General features: G+C 43.0%; 1 protein-coding gene and 1 long non-coding RNA gene across 7 annotated transcripts in view; one reads left to right on the forward strand and one right to left on the reverse strand.

Annotated features, from left to right (window-relative positions):
• The window catches only part of KCND3 (potassium voltage-gated channel subfamily D member 3), a 272,536-nt gene that overhangs the window by 78,184 nt on the left and 177,576 nt on the right, over positions 1 to 16,776 (forward strand). The gene's annotated exons all lie outside the window — the stretch shown is intronic.
• Positions 206 to 16,583, reverse strand: LOC307218104. The gene is made up of 4 exons (XR_013839773.1): positions 16,367 to 16,583; positions 11,252 to 11,430; positions 4,228 to 4,327; positions 206 to 1,293 (listed from the first exon to the last, which is right to left on the reverse strand). It is a non-coding gene; the product is annotated as an uncharacterized lncRNA (long non-coding RNA).

A 16,776-nucleotide genomic window follows, 5' to 3' on the forward strand; every position in this document is an offset into this window, starting at 1 on the left:
AGTCCATAAAAGCTTATGCCATGTGCTATTTTTTGATGTGACAGAATAATAGAACACGGGATGGTTGGACAGTGTTCTTGAAGCTACAAACATGAGTCTGACCAAACTGCGGGAGGCGGTGGAAGACAGGAGTGCCTGGCGTGCTCTGGTCCATGGGGTCACGAAGAGTCGGACATGACTAAACGACTAAACAATAACAATTTTTTGATGTGACAGAATAATACAGCTACCCCTCTGGACGTTATGCATTCATTCCATCAATGCAAGGATTCACTCTCATGCGACAGAACTCCCGACTCCTGCCTCCCTAAATCTGCTACAGAATCATAGTTTTGGAAAAGGACCACAAGGGTAATCTAGTACAAGCCCCTGCAATGTAGGGATCTTTTTGCCCAGTGTGGGGCCCAAACCCATGATCTTGAAATTAAGAGTCTCATGCTCTATCAACTGAGCTATCCTACAGGGTTAGGGATGTGGGTTACCCCATAACAGATTTAGGGGGCACACAGGGAGAGGAGATGGGAGGAGTTCCACTGCTGCCCTGTGTGTACTTACTTCCCTGAATTCTGTGTACCAACTGGGCCTTTTTCTTTTTAACTATTCTCTATAAATTAGCAGTTCAGGAGTTTTCTGTAGCTGAAGGTCAGGTGCATCTATATAATTGTGTCTATATCTGTTTCTGTCTTTCTGTAAACCTGAACTGAAAGCTGAAAAGTTTTGGTTTAATCATTTGCTTTCATCTTTTGAAATGCTGCCTTACAACAAGTGGCAAATACCACAGAGGTATAAAGTGATTCTCTTCAGCTCTGTTTTCTTTCATCTTCCTCCGTTTCCCCTCAACACACACTCAGGAGGAAGCCCTGCTCTTTTCAGATGTCACCTTTGGCAATAAGGGGAAAGTGATCACAGAACTTCTTGTCTCATGCTCTGCATTTCAATGCAAAGGATGATCAGTAGTACCAGAAATCCTAGGAGGTCTCTCCTGGGGCGGGGAGTTTAAAGGAGCACTGCTTGACTTCCAGGTGCTGTTTGTTTTAAATTCCTGTTCTTTGCAGATCACGTAACAACTATCTTTCTCTTACTCTTAAAACCTTCAAGATTGCAGCTCCTATTTTCTACCTGCCCCACACATGAAGGCACATGTGTCTATCAAAACAAAAAGCTAGCTACACTTTTGTTGCATGCCCAAGTGCCAATGTTCATTCAGATACCCATTCATTCATTTATTTATTTATCTGCTTCGTCCTCTCTGCTTCTCTCCAGGAATTATCATAGCACTTATCACTGCAATATCTGAAATAAAAAACGACAGCAAAAATGGTCAATTTGGCAAATAGCTTTCATTCATAAAAAATAAAAAAGGCATTGTAGGTAGGTCAGATGAAAACGGATTGGGCCCTGTGCCAAGGATAATGATATCAGGGTTTAAATTTAGATCCTTACAGCAGAGGTGCTTGAAAATGTTAATTGCTAGGGCAGTTCCCGCCTATGTCCCTGCTTATATGCATAATGCTTACTTAGCAGAGATTCCCTATGGCATATATGATATATGTGTTTCGAGTCTGATAGGGCTGCCTGTGTGGATTTGGAAAAGGTGCCATGACAGCTGGCAGATGGGTCCATGGGTGGGAGGTGGGTGAATTATGTTGAGTGAACAGTGAGTGCCTACACAGATCCCTTCAACAGCAAAAGAGAATCAGGAGATGATAAGCAAAAAGGAAACCATTGGCATGCTGCATGTGCAGTGCCAGGTTTGTGTATAAGCTAAACAATCTATAGCTTAGGGCCCCACTCTCTTGGGGGCCCCCAAAAAATATACTTCTTCTTAATTGTATTTCACTATTAATATACGTCTTCTTAATTGTATTTCGGTTCAACAATTACTTTGATAAAATACATATTTTGTTATGTGCAAATGGCTTTAGATACCTATTAGGTCCATTAATAGGGACGCGGGTGGTGCTGTGGTCTAAACCACAGAGCCTAGGGCTTGCCGATCAGAAGTGTCAGGGAACTGCCATCGGAGCCAGAGGCGGAGGGAAGGCTCCAGAGGGATGCCGGAGAGGGTCCCAGTAGGGAGAGAGGCAGCCCATCCGCTGGGGAAGGAAATCAGCGTAACACCAGTGGAGGAGGGGGGCAGATGGGGGAATTGGAAAGAAGGCTCCAGGACTCCTCATCGGAGACCAGTGGGGAGAGCACGGGTCCTCCGCTGCCCACACCCTCCCTGCGCAGAAGACTTCCGTGCAGGGAGAGTAGGAGGAGACTGGGCGTCAAAGAACTTCTTTGCTGGAAGAAGTTCAAGAAACGCCCACTGACGGATTCTGCCAGCGATTGAGACAGCCACGGATGGGTGGCTATCCGGACAGAAAGGGTTCACCCAGGTAACCCAGCCAGGTGTGGTGCCAACTTACACACGAGCAACCCCCTAGAACCATTACAAGAAGGTCGGCAGTTCAAATCCCCGCCACAGGGTGAGCTCCTGTTGCTCGGTCCCAGCTCGGTCCCAGCTCACGCCGTTTCCGTGCACTGCTCTGGTTCACCAGAAGCAGCTTAGTCATGCTGGCCACATGACCCAGAAGCTGTACGCCGGCTCCCTTGGCCAATAAAGCGAGATGAGCGCCGCAACCCCAGAGTCGGTCACGACTGGACCTAATGGTCAGGGGTCCCTTTACCTTTACCTAGGTTCATAAATTACCATATAGGATATATTCAGCACAAAAAAGCGACAATTTGTTGTTGACAAAGGACAACTGGACATATGAAGGGCCCCATTACCTTCAGTAGCTGAGGGCCTCATCAAGCCTAAATCTGGCCCTGTGCATGTGTGTATATGAAGCACCTCTAGGGGGGGCAGATTTATACCTGATAATGACCTGATTCCTCCGTGCTACATTGTACGTAACCAGTCATGCAAGGAGGTAATTCTAGATACTAAACTTAATGGTTTCATGCTCACCCCCCTTAACATTTCTCTTTCCCCATCCCTCATCATTCCATGCTTTACAGCTGCTTCTACACTCCTGACATGTTAGAGCAAACAAACAGACAAACAGCTTGCCAGCCCTGATGGGAAAAGGATGAAATGCTCTGAGCATGCATTTTAACCACGCACCAACATGCCTGCAGAAATAAAAGCGAGTTTGCTTTTGCTGACCTGATGCTGAACAGCTTTAGTTGGATTCAGAAGCTTTTTTCACTATCGGTCCATGGTGTGGCAGAGTCATGTGGCTACCTCCATACTGTAGTGTTTCTGCAGCTTACCTGGACAAGGCTGGGGTGGTGCAGCAGCAGGGTCTGGGCTGTGCAGGTGGACTAGCAGAGACAATCCAGCAATCTCACTGGTGTACTTGCAAAGCCCACCCACCAACCCACCTCACTGCCCCATCCCCACCTAGGTAAGCTGCAGTGATGTCGGTGTCAGCCGCCCCACCATGCGGGCCATTTCTTACGTCTGCTGTCTTGCCAATCCAACAAATATTACGTAGATGTTTGTGGAAAAAGCAAGACTTTTTGTTGCATACATTTGCCCAAACAGGATGTTAGACTAGATCATTGGTGGGGAACTCCTAATGCTGTTGGATTCCCACCAACCCCAGCCAGCATAACCAACTAGGGATGATGGGAGTTGTAGTCCAGTAATGACTGAAGGGCTATATCCCAGGCCTAGATAGACGGATTGATCTGATCTAGCAAGGCTCCACTTACATTGTTTGATTCTTAACCCTCTGTAATGTCCATCGTGAATCTATATTTAAGAGAAGGAAGTTCTTACAGCAGGATTTAGCTGCAATGCTATGTTTATGTAGGGCTATTGAGCAGTGACTTGTGAGCAGCATTGCATCCATGGTGTTTGCACCCACCCTCTGATGAATCATAATCTCTGGGCACCCAGCTTTTTTATTTTTAAAAGAATAAGTTTCTGGCATTTGTAAAATCCAAGCTATCTGGCAAAATGTGCCATTCTACTTATTTGCGTGTGTGACAAACTAGCCTGTTCCCCCTTTCGTGTTTTATATTTCCCCAGCCCTGGAAAAAAATCTGCAAGGACCCTTGAGTATATCCATCATTATAATACCAATATTACAGAGTGAGGAAGATGCTGAAAGATGGCAGTTTGTCAAATGCCACTTGGTGAGTTCATGGTTCAAGTGGGATTAGAATTTTGGCTTCCCAACTTTTATTCTTAGCCATGATGCTATAGCAGGCTTTGGGGTGTGTGTTTTTTACCTCAAGCAATCCTGTGGAAGTACACATGTGGAAAACGTTCTTCAAAATTGGTCATGCACATGACCATTGACAAGTCCCACAGGTCACAAAATAGAAAGCTCTGAAAGGAAAGAAAGTGGCTGGCTTCAACTAGGGATCAGAACCTGTGGAGTTTTCTGATTCCAAATCCTCTACTTTAGCAGCAAGAAATGTCTCCCACTTTGGACTGAAAAGGCATAATAATTCTGCATCTCCAAAATGGCTTCCATTTGAAGAAGGAAGCACTAAAATAACAAAGGAGAGGCTGGTTGTTGTTATTTCAAGGCTATTTTAAACTGTCTTGTGAGGGCAAATAAAGCCTGATTTGATGAGAACAGAATTGCATCATTATCTGGGTAAACAAGATACAACACATTTTCTAATTTGTTCTGTAATCCAAACTATAAAAACAGATTTAAGGCAATTAGAAAGTCAGGTATACAAAATCAACCTTAAAAGCAAGTTCCACACTTTTTCTTTCTTTCTTGAGCAATAATGGTACATACCTTTAAATAATTTCTCTCTCTCTCTTTTGGAACTGCAACACCTACCTGCTCTTTGCATACTTAACAGGATGCAAAGTGCAGATTATGAGCCACCCAGTTAATTGTGCACCTCCTCCATTTATTACCATACAGTTAATAAGATTTGCAGGAAGCATTAAAGAGCAGTCAAGTCCTATCACTGAACATGCAATTTAAAGTCCCCAGCAGGGACACGCAAACCCAGTGAAGAGGAAACATCATCACTTCAGAAGCACGAAGGAAGGTGGGGAGGGGGAGAGAAAATATAAAAAAAGATATCATAAGTTACATAACTGGTGGTCGGTGTGTCTGTGCCATCAGCAATGCTGGAGTTTTGGCTCTCTCTCTGAGAAAGGAAGGCAGTCAGTCGCCATACTTAAAATCTACACAATAAGATTTCTTATTCCTACTTATAGCAAGCTTCACTAGATTTCAGCTGTAAGGGAGCCCTCTTTCCTCTAGTCTGGACTTTGGTCTCCATGCTCCTGACTTCAAGGTTCAGTCAGCCAGATGAATTCACTTCAAAATTCTAAAATAAAATAAATAAAATAAAATAAAATAGGTGCACCCAGACCTATCTTATTTGGGAACTATTCTTGGCAACAAACCAACATATGTAAGAATGGATGGAAGAGGATCTATGCAGAGACTGATACATGATGAAACAAAAAAAGCCCAGAATACTTCAGGGCTGTGCACATGGCATTTGATGAACACATGTGCCAAATATTACAAATGTGCCAAAGACACTTACATTGGCTGCCCATATGTTACTGGGCCAGGGTTAATTCATTTAAAAGGCCCTTAACAACTTTGGTCCAGAATACGTTAAGGACAGCCCGATTCTGTATCTCCCTGCCCAGTCCTTGAGATCTTTGGTGGAAATCTCTGTTAGTGGTCTCCCATGGCTCAGATGCACAGCTGTCATCTGCCAAGAGTCATGAATTAAGTATTGTGGGCCCAGTCCTGTGAAACTCCATCCCAGCTGAGATCAGATGGGCCTCCTCCCAGTTGAGCTTCAGGTGCATTTTAAGCATGGAGAAAGTGGTTAGAGAAAAAATTTTCTCCCTCAACAGTAGAAGTCATGGATATCCAAGGGAGCTTTTGGAAGATTCAGTGCAGCTTATTTCTTCATGCAATTCATAGTTAAACTCTGGAACTCGCTCCGACAAGAGGCAGTGATGGCTACCAATTTGGATGGCTACCAAAGAGGATCAGACAAATTCATGGAGAATAAGGCTATCAGCAGTTACTAGTCATGATGACTGTCTTCTATCTCCACTGTCAATATGCCTCTGAACACCAATTGCTAGACAACATTTATATAGTCAGTGTGCAAGAGAACATCTTGAACATGTGTTCATACTCTCCTTGTTGATACACTAGTTTTCTAGCCATCTTTATACATAATGCAGGGTGGAAATTCAGTGTAGTTTTCAGTACTGAACAAGTTGTCTGTCATTTTCTTAGGATGATTTTCCAGCTGTCAGTAAGTGCTATAGAGATGTAGGGATCAGCATCTCTCTTCCACTTGCCAAGCTCTCACCCCTGACCCTACAGCTAATTGATACAAATGTGTCAACATATCAACACTGACTTCTCAGGAACTGGATTTTGGATGATTTCTCCAGGCCACAAATTTCCTCTTCGTGAACTGTTCTAATTTTCCAACTATGGGATTAAATAAATAGGAGCGAACAAAGTTCAGGAGAAAGCTAGAAAAGCAACCTCACTATAACAACTTTGCACAAAACAGTGCCTGAACATCATAGGTATTCAGAAACTCTCAGCGCTACAGCTCAGTGATCAAGCAGAAGTTGGCAGGTCCAACCCATGGTGCCTCCAGGTAGGGCTAAGGAAAACTAATTTGGAAATGTAATGACTAACCTGGAGTGTGGAAAAATGAGAAATTGAGAGAAGCTTAAATAGACAGATTCACTCATCCCTAGTCCAGGTAAAGGTAAAGAACCCCTGGACAGTTCAGTCAAAGGTGACTATGGGGTGCGGCACTCATCTCGCTTTCAGGCCGAGGGAGCCGGCATTTGTCCACAGACAGCTTTCCGGGTCATGTGGCCAGCATGACTAAACAGCTTCTGGTGCAACAGGACACCGTAATGGAAACCATAGCACATGGAAACACCGTTTACCTTCTTGCCACAGCAGGACCTGTTTATATACTTGCACTGGCATGCTTTCAAGCTTCTATATTGACAGGAGCTGAGAAAGAGCAATGGGAGCTCACCCCGTCACATGGATTTGAACCATCAACCTTCCAATTAGCAAGCCCAAGAGGCTCAGTGGTTTAGACCACAGCCCCACCCACTCCCCAGTAGTCCAGGTTACACATGTTCATTTTATTATCATGTGGGTTGATGTGGCCATGATGGGCTGCACCAGGTCTGGCACTTTTAGGGAAGCTTTTAATGTTTAATAGGTTATTGTATTTTAGTGTTCTGTTGGAACCCGCCCCAGAGTAGCTGGGGAAACCCAGCCAGATGGATGGGGTATAAATAATATAGAATCATAGAATCATAGAATCATAGAGTTGGAAGAGACCACAAGGGCCATCGAGTCCAACCCCCTGCCAAGCAGGAAACACCATCAGAGCACTCCTGACATATGGTTGTCAAGCCTCTGCTTAAAGACCTCCAAAGAAGGAGACTCCACCACACTCCTTGGCAGCAAATTCCACTGTCGACCAGCTCTTACTGTCAGGAAGTTCTTCCTAATGTTTAGGTGGAATCTTTTTTCTTGTAGTTTGGATCCATTGCTCCGTGTCCGCTTCTCTGGAGCAGCAGAGAACAACCTTTCTCCCTCCTCTATGTGACATCCTTTTATATATTTGAACATGGCTATCATATCACCCCTTAACCTTCTCTTCTCCAGGCTAAACATGCCCAGCTCCCTTAGCCGTTCCTCATAAGGCATCGTTTCCAGGCCCTTGACCATTTTGGTTGCCCTCCTCTGGACACGTTCCAGTTTGTCAGTGTCCTTCTTGAACTGTGGTGCTCAGAACTGGACACAGTACTCCAGGTGAGGTCTGACCAGAGCAGAATACAGTGGCATATATTTTTGTTTGTTTGTTTGTTTTTAAGAATATTTTATAGTCAGGGGCAGTTACAGATTATTATTTTTTACATTATATATATATATATATATATATATATATATATATATATATATAAAAAATCTTATTCTACAGACATGGTGCTTATTCCCATCTGCCCTGAGAATACCTTCCTTGGCACACACACAAGGTCCCCTTCACCACTCCTCATCTCACTCAAACAAGTTTTGAAAATTACAGATAACAAACTAGGTTGTGGTGTTTTGTGTTGGGTGGGGAGACTGCAACAATTTCCCTGGCTTGCAAAAGTGTCCAGGGCCCCAAAGTGGCTGGTGATCTCTGCAAGGGCATCCCCACCCTGTTGCAATTTTCTCAGATTTTTCAATTTATTTTTCATGGAAAAACCCCTTTCACTGGGTTGCCTATTTGGATCCAAAATGGAATGTACATTCCATAATGATACTTAAACCTTCATGAGATGGCAGAAGAGTGTCCACATTCTATGATTTCCCCCTTCTGATGAGCTTGCACAAGACACTCTCGTGTAGCTGCTGACCACACCACAATGAATGGTAAATTTGATAGGATCAGACATAAGGCATCATAGCAGTACCATGTTTCATATGGTACTGAAGTAGAAAATGGCTCATCTAGCCCAGTATTGTCAACACAGACAACACCAGGTTTGGAGCAGCTGTCCAGAGTTTCAGGCAGATGTCTCTGCCAGCCCGACCCAAATATGCTGGGGATTCAACCTAGAACCTACTGCATGCAAAGCAGATACTCAGCCACGGAGCTATGGTCTTCCCTGTGTTCAGAATAACTGTCCACACCTTTGAAAGCACAATACTCATGGTGGCTATCATACCTATTGGATGACTGTGTCATCCCTACCAAGATTGCAGAAGAAAACAAAATTCCATTGGGAAAGGAAGTGAAATAAGACATGACTCTCTTCTCAACATCCTTCAGTTTCCATTCTCCTAAAACACAAGCTATCTGGATGTGGTGTCACAATATGCATATTGTGTAGAATATGCTGAAAATCATTATTTCTAGCTTTGATTTTCTTCCCTCTCTGATCCACTTCCCTCCCTATACTTTGTAGGGTGACAGCAGGGGTTGCCATAGCAACATAACACAAAGCCATCTTCTTTTGTGGTAAGAAACTGTTGAACAGCTAAGAGAATTAAGGAGGGGGGGTGCAGGTAGAGGATACCTGGGAATTCAGCTAAAAATAGAAAAACTTAATAATGGAACCATTAAGGGGAAGCCATTTGGGGGCTTCATAGCCTCAAGCCTTTCTCCTGAAGCCTTTTTCATATTACTAACTGTAATTGAGTAGCTTTTGATTCTGAGAAGGAAAGAGGAAAAGTTGCTTTATTTCCAGCTGTGGAAAGAGCGACAGGCACAATGCATGTCCACATTTCATTTAGGGTGCTAATTACCTGCCCAATTTCAAATTCATAAAATAAAAGCCACTCTCTTTCAGAACTTAGAAAACACCCACAACCCTTTTCTTTAAAATGGACACTGAGCACACCTTGTTCATTTCTGAGCGATAAATCAGCATACTCTGTACTTTGATGCCTTGTCTGATTTTACAACTTGAGACAAATTCCTTCTGTTATCCTCTTCCCTTTGATGTCCAATGTGGTTGCATTAATTATTATCAATGCTTTCAGCATTGGCCATGTGCATAATTCTGCCAAAGGAGTATTTATGGACCATTCAATTGGTCCAATAACTGGGAGATCAGATCTGAATGCTGAATGTCTGACTTGGTCCTCATGTGAGAAGAATAAGCCAGTGCTTTCTTAAAACCAGTTCACTATATATCTATTACGTGTGCATATACCCATGCAGCAAGCATTTCAGTTCTAGCTCTGAAGCACATGTGCTTGCTATGAGGCAACAATACAGTGTTATGGGTAGATACAAGTACCTATAGCAGCCATCTATAGTAAATGTCAGCTTATATCATATGAGGGTGAGAAAAGGATACAGCATTTAATATTAACATCCTGGTGATTTTATCATTCTGGAAAGTAACATCAGAAGCAGGTAGTGCACCTAGACTTTGTAATCTGTCATAAATTATCTTGTCTCATACAGTTCTGGAACAGGAGATTTGGACTGGGCCATTAGTAGAATCAGTTGCTGGCGCAAGAAGGGACATTCAATGCCCAACAGACACAGAACAATTTCTGGTGTTAAAAGATGACTTAAAATGACTTAAAAGCAAAAAAATGATTTATATATATATATATATATATATATATATATATATATATATATATCAATAAACAATTATGAGGGATGTACTCTTAATTGCCTATGCACAGAAGGTGACTGCTGATTACCACTCCCATTTTCTTGGCCTGCTTTTTGATCCTTCTATTTGCAAACCACTTTGTAGCAGTGTAACTCCTGCATAAGTCTTCCCTTCTTGTTTATGTTGTTCTTAAAACCTTGATTTAGGAACCGTTTGGGAAGATCTGTTTGGAGAGAACTGCCCTGTGATCTTTTAATAATAAAAATAACCTTTCCTTTTCCTTTTTGAAAAATCACTTTCAATCAGTCATTTATTCTGAAGCACGACGAGCTCAGATGAACACTTACTGATTCATCTCATTTTTAAAAAATGTTTAAATAAACTTTGCTGAAGCTCCAGCATAATGTCAACTGCTTCTCAAGTGAATTATTCATCCTGCCCCATTCTTTCAGAAATGCCAAAAGGATTCTGAGGCTGCTTCATATTGAAATGGTTCCCTCTGCCAAAACATATACAAGCCAAAGACAATCTCCAGTTTTACAAGCAGCCCACGTTAGGCTATATTGAGGGTTTACTGAGGGGCATGGAAAACATGAATACATGAAGTGTCTTTCCTGGCAAAAAATGGGGTTTACATTGCAGGCAGACTACATCTAGGAAGGCCTTTTCCAAGCAAGTGATCAAGATGAGTTACAATCCAGTCCTATCCCTGGCAATCCATCCCTAACACTTTTCCTCCCAGTTCCCATGAAATATGCCTATATCACACAGTTGCCTAAACTGTTCTCCTTAGCCCTCTTCTCTAAATGGGCAGAGAAAACATATGAGGTAGACAGCAGGTATGAGCACACTGGCCTCACCTCATCATCACCTCTCCCCCCCCCCACCGCAAGCCAAGGCATCTGTCTGATGCAGTATAGCTGCTGTACCCATGCCTTATAGATCCCCAATTTTCCAAGTTTCTAAATTGCACAGGATACCACCACAACTACAAGAGGCTTCCCACTTCACCTAAGAACAGCTTGCTGCATCAGGCCAATGGACCAGCATTCTGTTCTCACATTGGCCATCCAAATGCCAATGGAAAACCTGAAAGCATGCATTGGAGAGCAACAGCCTGATGTTCTTGCTTCTACTTACCTCTGAGTAGAAGTTGCTGGTAATTACAAGTGGGCAGAGCACTGTTGCACTTGGATCCCTGCTTTCAAGATCCCATTGGCATCTGGATGGTTGCTATTTTGATGCCAGGTGCCATTTTGAATCAAGATGGTGGGCCAGAATGTGACTCTCCATGAACAAACGTGCGCTCTCTGCTAGTCCTGCATAAGTTAAAGCAAAACATGGGTCCATTCTGGGTCAACTACCTCTTTTCTGTCACAGAACACATTTTTGTGCCTAAAAATAGTCAGTGCACACTCCTAGGAACCGTGATTATCTGAGGATTATATGTATCCTTTTCCAGACACATGAACATTATGGAAAAGATGCACTCAGCCTGCAGTGGAAAAATGGAAATCTGTTCCAACATATAGAACAGTCCTAAAAGTATAGAGACACAAGAGAAATCAATCTTAAAATGTGCCCCTACCTGCAAAAAAAACAACAGAATAAAAGCACTCTATAATCCGATGCCAAGGCATATCTGTGAATCAGTGACAAGTAAAGATAAAACTCTTCTTGAAGATGTCTGTCAGGCAACTGTATCAGGAATGACATTGATTTTTCCCCATGCTGCTGCTATCTAAGGGAGGGCCTTTGTCAGTTCTATATTTAGCCATTAGATTATGTGCATTACTAATATTCAGGTAGTGCTTCATCAATTTCCATCACCACAGGTAGGAGGCTGAAAAACCTGGGATGAATGTTGCTTTGTATAAAGCTGCTGTTTGTCAAAGGGGGTAAAAAGCCTTAATACCAGGGGGAATGAAAGAAAACCAGGGAATTTGGTATAATGTCTAGAGGTACTTCACACAGCTGGGTAAAATGACAGTGTTCAGTGGAGGGTGTAAATGGTACACTTACTTGCTGGGGTCAATGTGGTGAATTCCATCAAGGTAATAAGCAGGACCAGACAACTGAACACAGTTTGTGTCTTGTTTGGACAGGATGCAAACTGCATCCCGTCATCACTGTGCACACCACTGACTTCCCTTTGCTTGGCGGAGGGGCTGAATGGATGTTAATTATGCAGATGGGCTGCTAGCCTGAATGTTGGGTATTCTAAGTCTTCAGTCTTAACGGCGTTTCAGACCACCTCAGCACCATTTCATGGCTTGTGACCTACAGTGCTCAGTTTTCAGTTGAGGTGGAGAGCAGGGAGGAGGAATGGTAATACAGAGAACTTAAAATAGGTTGAGAAAATACCATTTTAATTCACTAGAGGACTTTCTGGTGAACTATAGATCTTAGATCCATTGCTTAATTTCTAAAACCGGCAGTATGTATTTCATTATTACTTAAATAAATTTATAGACCACTTCACAGCATAAAGCAACCTAAGAGGTGTATGCCTGACTAGAATCACTTATTTCCCACCCTGGAAATATTGGCTCTGGTAATGTTTATGCAAGAGTGAGATGAACTCTGCAGATGTTCAGAAACGCTCTGTCCCAGATTACAGCAGTGATGGGGAAGCTTTGTGATGTAGCAGGCTAGATCTTTATGTTCCCCCACCCCGCAAGCCAACTTTGACAGATGGGGTGGAGTGGGGAGACAGTGATCAAGCAGGATTGAATTCCCATGCATCAGCTGATGTGCAGGGAATACAGTCCTGCTTTCTGCAGGGTTCAGGTGTGCAAGAGAGTTCCCCACAGGGTTAGAGTCGAAGTTGAATTACAGCAGTAAAAAAAATAAATCATTTCATTTTTATATTTTATTGTACTGAGGTGCATTTCCCTGTATTGAGTTGCATTTCATATTTTCTGTAAGCCACCCACAGAACTTTGTGACATATATTAATTAATGTATGCACTGTCCACCATACATTAAGATCTTGCTCATGGGTAGGCAAACTAAGGCCTGGGGGCCAGATGTGGCCCAATTGCCTTCTAAATCCGGCCCGTGGACGGTCCGGGAATCAGTGTGTTTTAACATGAGTAGAATGTGTCCTTTTATTCAAAATGCATCTCTGGGTTATTTGTGGGGCCTGCCTGGTTTTTTGTTTTTTTTTTTCCCTTTCAAAATATAGTCCGGCCCCCCACAAGGTCTGAGGGACAGTGGACCGGCCCCCTGCTGAAAAAGTTTGCTGACCCCTGTTCTTGTTCATGAAGTGTGTGGGGCCGGAGGTTGAAGTAGTACTCTTGGACCACACACACAGGTTCAGGTGTGAATGCCCCAAAATCAGTATCTGCATGGGAAAGTCTTCACTGCACTAAAGGAGAGAAGTGTGAATCTGCTAGGAAATAGCTCTCATTTGGAATGTGTTGGCAAATATGCAACTGGTTCACTTACTCTCGTGCTGTACTGATCTCATCTCATCTGTTAGCGTCTCACTTGAACAATCAATTTTGTTTTCATCTATAGACATAGTCAACCCGAGCTAGAAATGCCCAAATCACTTAATTCTAAAAGTACCAATAACTGAATGTGACAGCCATTTCCACAGCCTGCCAACACATGTTTGCACATAGGTGACTTTGTGGACAACAGTGGCAGGCTCAGTAGAAGGAGGGGGGATTACCCTGACATTTCTCCATCCAACCTAGAATCATTTAGATTTCCAAAAAAATATTGTGTGAGCTCCATGATACATGCAAGAGGACTGAATATATAGAGTGAAGTGTATGTACATTTCTGCATGAGTGTGCAGCTCAAATATGTTATTCCCATGGTGCTAGGTGCAGAAAAGGGCAACCAAAATGATCTACAGAGACAAGGTTTGGGACTATGATGATTTGGGACTATGATGATTTGAGACAATGATGATTTAGAAAGGGGACACGAAAGAATCATAACATATATGCGTGATTCAAGGAAAGTGAGCAGGGAGACCTTTGTCTCCTTCATCACTCCTTCCTGTTGAAGGTTGTGGCCCAGGAAGAGAGAAGAAAATACTGGAAGTAAACCACTGGCTGTGCAGGTGGTGTCAGCAGGAAAGGTTTGGCTTCTTGGACCGTAGTCTCTGCTTCCGTGAGGAAGAACTTCTGGAACACGAGGGAGGGAAGTGCTATTGTACTCATGTCCTGCTTGTTGGCTTCCCAGAGGCATCTGGATTATCACTGTGAGAATAGAATTGTGAACTAGATGGGCCTTTGACCAGATCATAGCTGTCAATGTTTCACTTTTTTAAAGGGAAATTCCCTTATTCCAAGAAAAGGGAAAAGCTGACAGCTATGGACCAGATCCAGCAGGCTTCTTGGTTCTTATGAGGTCCAGATCCAGCCCTCACCATGCAAAGGATGTTACTGCAGGGTAAAATATCTGAACTGTGCTGTTGTGTCAAGGGATAGTTTAGGAAACAATGGATTGTGTTTAACTAACATTTACTCAGAGTAGGCCCACTGGAATTAATGGCCATGATTAAGTTCAGTTTTCAAATTTTGATGGGTCTACTCTTAGTAAAAGGGAGTTGAATACCATCCAGTGTGGAGATTCCACAGTAAACTGTTTTGTCTTTGACAAAACACAGCTGCTTGCCTGCAAATTTCCAAGGCATTCACAGGAGGAATAAAGTGTTTTTCAGAACACTCAGATAAATGGTCCCCATTCCAAAAAGATCACCTTATGCTGATTTCTCCACCACAGTGACCATCTCAGTTGTTCACCTGAATCCACCCCAACATATCACTTGATTGTACAGAAAACATTCAGCTGACAAGTCAAAGTGGCTGCTTGACTTAATCTAAATATAGTGCCCAATCGCAAATGACCTTAGCCACCCTCTCTTCTCTTTTCTGTTCATGATTTAAAAGAATTGTCTGACATTACTGCACAGCAGGCCCCTCAACTTTTGTATCAAATGGCACATTACCATGCAACTGAGTGCTCCGTAATGTCTGTGACTGCATCATTGCCCAGGCTGAGACTTGAGGACTGAAATCTTCATTTTTATTTCATGAATATTTTAAACACCCTTCTGAAGGAAATTCCTGTGCTGCGTTTATGTGACAAACACAGTTTGAAACTCGAAAGGCATCCAATCCCTGTGGTTAAACATTTCAAGGATTAGTGGGAATGCTGAACCCTATCACTTGTCACACACCATATCAAATTTCAATCTGCAAGACTCAATTGACAACATCCTTCCAGGGCAGCTTTCTGTGTAGTCTGTGGCATTGGTGCAGTGGAGGCCTGTGGTCACAAAACAACATATAACTCCTATTGGCAACTAATCATGGTGCCATCATTTGAGTTTAGCAAGGCCTGAGCAGTTTCCCTCCTGTCAGGGAACTGCCATCAGCTCAGAGGTAAGAGGTGGTTACAGGGAGCCTCCGAAGATCATGTGAAGCAGCTCTTCCTCCAGCGAGGAGGGAAGCCCCGCCTCCAGTGGGGAAGGGATGCAGAACTTGGAAGATGCTAGAGAGAGCCGCAACACCAAGCCTGAGCAAAGCGGGGGGGAGGCAGGTCCCCCTTTGCCCACGTCCTGTCTGCACAGTCGGTTTACGCGCAGAGAGCGGAGGCATAGGATGGGGGTCAAAAGACTGCTATGCTGGGGAAAGTTTAAGGATCACCCACTCCCAGATTCTGCCAGCGACTGAGCAGACATGGACTTGAGACACTCTGCATTGTAAATGTTTTGTACAGATAATAAAACCTTGAAAAGACCAGTGGGAGTCTTGCCTGTTCGCTCTCGAGCAACCACGCCGGCACACATAACAGCTCCAGTGTAAACTAAGGTGTGGACAAAGGGCTCTTTAACCTTCTAGCTCAGTTGGTAGACCATGAGATTCTTAATCTCAGGGTTGTGGGTTTGATCCCCATGTTCAGCAAAAGATTCCTGCAGTGCAGGGGATGATCCTTGGGGTCCCTTCCAACTCTACAATTCTATGACTCCCAGCAAAAACAGCAACAGAGCCTTTTGCAGTGCTGGCCTCTTATTATTTTGAGACTCAGGGCTCACAGTAATGGTGCACAGTTAGTAGGGTAGTCTACTGATGCAAAAAAAGCTAAAATGAATCACCTAGTAAGGCATTAATTTGCATACAGTTTGCTTAGGAGTAATATGTAAAATTGTAATATCACAATATCTAAATTTACATACCAATGTAAAATTAGAAATAACTACTATAATTTAAATAGAAATATAATCCTTCTCACCATTATACACCTCATCATAGTCAGGAAGACTATGACAAACTGTTGACGGGTACCTTCAAGGCCCCTCCTGTTCTCCCTTCTAATGGTTCTTTAATTGTGTGTCAACTGGATGCATGCAAAATGGTTGCCGCCTGTATTATTGTGAGGAAGGGAGGGCAGGGAAGGAGAAGGAGAAGAGGGGATATTATTAAACAATGATAAACTTTTATGCAATGAGAAGATACTATTGTCCTCTGAAATGCCATGGCAATAATAGATGCTTTCAAGCTCTCTCCTAGAGCTTGTTTTATTTTTACTTTTTGTTCACACTTTTATTTTGGTACATAAAACAAACACAAAGAAAAATAAAGACAAAAGTCTCAAAATAAACCACAATTCCCCCCTTCATCCACAACCCACTCTCAAATTTC

Source organism: Podarcis cretensis (genome assembly GCF_951804945.1).
Source record: "Podarcis cretensis genome assembly, chromosome: 6".
Lineage (NCBI taxonomy): Eukaryota > Metazoa > Chordata > Lepidosauria > Squamata > Lacertidae > Podarcis > Podarcis cretensis.